The following is a 4,387-nucleotide window of genomic DNA, read 5'->3' as shown; positions in this document are numbered from 1 at the left end:
GCTGTGGACAGCTTCGTAGGTTGCATCTTAGCCAATTGTGCCACCAGGGAGGCCCCTACACACTTTACTTTTACCAATTTAATTAATTTAAATAATAAATTTAGGGGGCCACGGGGGCCGCGGCGGGGTCTCGCGAGCGGCTGCCGGTGTCCCCGCGGCGGCGTGGCTGGTGTATGTGCGGCCGCCAGGCGCGGGGGCGGCGGCGCGGGCGGCGGCAGGATGCTGGGGCAGCAGCAGCAGCTCTACCCGCCGGCCTCGCTCCTGAGCAGGGAGCGCAGCCGGCTGCTGAGCTGCTACGTGCAGGACTACCTCGAGTGCGTGGAGTCGCTGCCGCACGACATGCAGGAACGTGTCGGTGCTGCGCGAGCTGGACAACAAGTATCAAGAAACATTAAAGGAAATTGATGATGTCTATGAAAAATACAAGAAAGAAGATGACTCGAACCATAAAAAACACCTCCAGCAGCATCTCCAGAGAGCGTTAATCAATAGTCAAGAGCTGGGCGATGAGAAGAGTCAGATTGTCACCCAGATGCTCGAGTTGGTGGAAAATCGGGCGAGGCAAATGGAGTTACACTCATAGTGTTTCCAGGATCCTGCTGACAGTGAGCGTGCCGCAGACAAAGCAAAGCTGGATTCCAGCCAGCCAGAAAGATCGTCGCGAAGACCCCGGAGACAGAGAACCAGCGAAAGCCGTGACTTATGTCACATGACGAACGGGATTGAAGACTGTGACGATCAGCCCCCGAAGGAGAAGAAGTCCAAGTCCGCCAAGAAAAAGAAGCGCTCCAAGGCCAAGCAGGAGAGGGAGGCGTCGCCCGTGGAGTTGGCCATCGACCCCAATGAACCTACGTACTGTTTGTGTGACCAAGTGTCTTAAGGGGAAATGATCGGGTGTGACAATGAACAGTGTTCAATTGAGTGGTTTCATTTCTCCTGCGTTTCACTCACGTATAAACCAAAGGGGAAGTGGTACTGCCCCAACTGCAGGGGAAACAGCGAGAAGACAATGGACAAAGGTCCAGAAAAGACAAAAAAGGACAGAAGATCGAGGTAGTAAAGGTCATCCACATTTTAAAGGGGTTGTTTGTCTTTTATATAATTCTTTCCGAATTTACTTTCAGAAAATGTTTTAGGGTAAATGCATAAGACTATGCAATGATTTTTAATCATTAGTATTAATGGTGTATTAAAAGTTGTTATACTTTGAAAAAAAATTAGATTAAAAATTCTCTAATTTTTTTTCCTATTCCAATTAACAATTCAGAAGTTTTTTTTTTTTTTTTCTAACCGTACAATAAGGACCCTTTATCTTATTAGGATATCTGAAAAAAGTTAGTAGTTTTTAACTTAAACAGATTCTGGAGGCAGCCATTTTTCAAGCTTAGGAAAATACAGGGAAATAGAATTTCCTATCGATGGGACAGAGTAAAACAGCACATCAAGGTGAAAAAAGCCAAACTTTGAGTTAGGAAATATAACACAAAAGTCTTAAGAGACAAATAAGAAAGACAGAAAATTACCACTGGGGATGAGCAATCAATATTAAAATTTGGGCCTCCCTGGTGGTGCAAGGGGTTAAAATGCAACCTATGAAACTGTTGGCAGCCACTGCAGCACGAGTTCAATCCCCGACCCGGGAGCTACCCATATGGTGCAGCAGACCTCTCCTGACTCACCCCTGCTCCCCTCAGCAGTGTATTTCATTCAGTCAGTCCCCTGTTCTGTTCCCCACTCTGTCTCTGGTGAATCCTCTCACACCCACACCTCTGACCTATAACCCGGTTCTTGACTGCATAAGTAAAAGAATGTTTAAAAAAAAATAAAATCCAAAATACTTTTAAGTGAAAAATTACAATATCAATGTGTAACAGGGTGGTCCCCAGGAAAAGGGGAAGTTCTAGTTTCACTGCCCACTCAAGGGAGGGTTGGCTGAGCAGAGAGGAAAGTTGGAGAGGAGACTGGGGAAGGAAAGAGGGAAAGATGGAGAGCAAAAAGGAGACCTGGAGGAGAAACATGGAGCAGAGAGACATATGAAGAAGCTACACTTGTTTTTGGGTCCTGGACTGATTGAAACAGATGTGAATGAGGGACCAGTAGGGAAGTTAAAAACAACAGCATTGATCTTGATTTTGATTTTGCTCTTTTCCTTCCAGACTTGACTGTTTCTGACCCTTTTCTATGGGTACCCACCAGAAGGTGCTTTAGATATGTGGCAGACTTTTGGGCCTCAAAAGCCATGCTTTGGGTCAACCCTGTTTGGCTGGGCATTTATCCATGAGGGGATGGGTACTTCAGGTGCTTGACTTGAAAGCTCTATTCTTCCCCTTTTCTTTATTGCACACTAATTGTATTAATATTCCTTTCAATTGACGGTCTTATACACTATTTTTTTGACTTGATGTGGCATATGAGAGAAGCAATTTAAAGTATGCAAGGTTTGGGTGTTTTGGGTGTTCCCATCTCCCTGTCCTGTAACAAATGGATTATTTTACCTAAAAATAATTTACCTACTGATGTTAAATATAGAGAGGGAGATAAAAAGATTTCTTACTAGTTGTCCTTCATTTGATTTCTGCAGAGGTGGGGGAAATGACCAAGTATCTGGAGTGGTGAAAACCTTCATTTCACTTGTCAGCATGTCTGAAAGTATCAGAGCTCCTTGTCCTTAGCCATCTTGGGAAACCAAGCCATTCCAACCATCACAGCACCTCACCCGTATTGCTTCAGATGCCGTCCCACAGGACTGGGTTAAAACAGAGATTGGGAAAAGGGGAATGAAAGCTGATTTTCACATACAGTAGTGATTTCTAATGAGAAACATGATGAAAGCGAAAACATGTGTCATTGTCCCACAAATTAAAACACAGGCTTAAAAGTAATAAGGTATTTTGAATGCACTAACCAAACTATTGGCCTGATCCTAGACGGCTGAATTAGAAGAATGTGATTGGGTAGATTAACCAAAGAAGTTAAAGGAGAAGGGTAAACAGGAAAACAAACAAACAAACAAACAAACAAACAAAAAAAAAACAACCTCTCCAGCTTACTCCACAACCGATTCCTGTCAATCTCTCTCCTCTATGGTGATACCGAATCAGTTGTCTAACCAAACATACAAAAAGGAAGAAAATACTAATTTCTAAATGATTCCAAGACCTGATTCCTTATACTCACTTGAATTCTTCATACAGACTGCATAGCACAAAAGCCAGTTCCTTAAAACCCTTCGCACAGAGTGGAGAAATAATAAGGTATAGAGAAAAGAAAGTAAATAGAAGCCCTGGACAGTGTTTTATGCTGTTGTTGGTTCAACCTAGGTTTTGGTGGTGTCTATCCAGTGGCCCAGAAAGTTTGGATTACAACCCGACTTACAGCATGATGTCTATGTTTCCAACATAGATAATTGGGGAAGATAGGGGGACCCTACTGACTGCTTCCAAGATGATGAGACTCAAGCTAATGCCCTTGAAATTAGTTGTTTTATGGGTGTCTATTATGACACATCCAACGAGATCCTAAAGTGCCTACTGCAAAGCACCTAAACTTAAATCAGAGATACTTCAGGAGAGGATGTTGGAGAAAAAATATGGAACAAACTCTTGAGTCCATGAATGAAGTCCTGAATAAACACACCATAATATTTTTATGGACTCCACCTCATCTCCATGCTGAAGAGATCTCAGGTATCTAGGACTATAACCCACAACATGACATGACTCTACCTCCCTGAATGGGGGGCCGTTTGCTGGGAAGTACGAGTGGAGTTAAGCAGCCATGGTTGGTATAAACTGAATACAAGTGGGCTCATGCTGTCTTGCTTTTTCTGACTTTTTTTTAAGATTTATTTATTTATTTATTTATTTATTTATTTATTTATTTATTTATTTATTTATTTATTTATACAAGAACAGGGGTACAGGCCAGATGTGTGGGAGGGTGAGAGGATTCACCAGAGACAGAGCAGGGAACAGAACAGGCATACTGATGAAATACACTGCTGAGGGGAGCAGTGGGCGAGACAGGAGAAGTCTGCTGTGCCATGTGGGACCCTCACCGGCAGGCCGGTATTGAACTGGTGCTGTCAAGACTTGGATGCGCATGGCTTCACAGCGCTGCACTCAACCACCTGCGAACCAGGGGAGGCCCACTTTTTCTGACTTTTGACTTGCTCCATGGTGTGTTAGCACACACGATGTTGCTGGTAGGATGAGTCAGAGAACTATCTTCTCTCACTTTCTCTTTTTCTCATTTCCCTTATAAATAAACATTTTTTAAAATTTTTCTATGCATGCCTGCTTTTGTGTCTTGTCCCTATTTTTTAAGTGCAGAAACCACACCCAGGTTCCCCTATTTCCCCCTGAAGCTGCCCTGTAATAAGAAAAGA

At 43.4% G+C, this 4,387-nt stretch overlaps 1 pseudogene; it reads left to right on the top strand.

Moving 5' to 3' along the window:
* Window positions 1-219: 219 nt before the first annotated feature.
* LOC119246689 (inhibitor of growth protein 2-like) lies at window positions 220-1,067 on the top strand (annotated as a pseudogene).
* Window positions 1,068-4,387: the final 3,320 nt, after the last annotated feature.

Source organism: Talpa occidentalis, unplaced genomic scaffold (assembly GCF_014898055.3).
Source record: "Talpa occidentalis isolate TD23 unplaced genomic scaffold, MPIMG_talOcc4v2.1 talOcc4.15, whole genome shotgun sequence".
Lineage (NCBI taxonomy): Eukaryota > Metazoa > Chordata > Mammalia > Eulipotyphla > Talpidae > Talpa > Talpa occidentalis.
The sequence above is the reverse complement of the archived record's forward strand: the minus strand, read 5'-3'. Positions and strand labels throughout refer to the sequence as shown.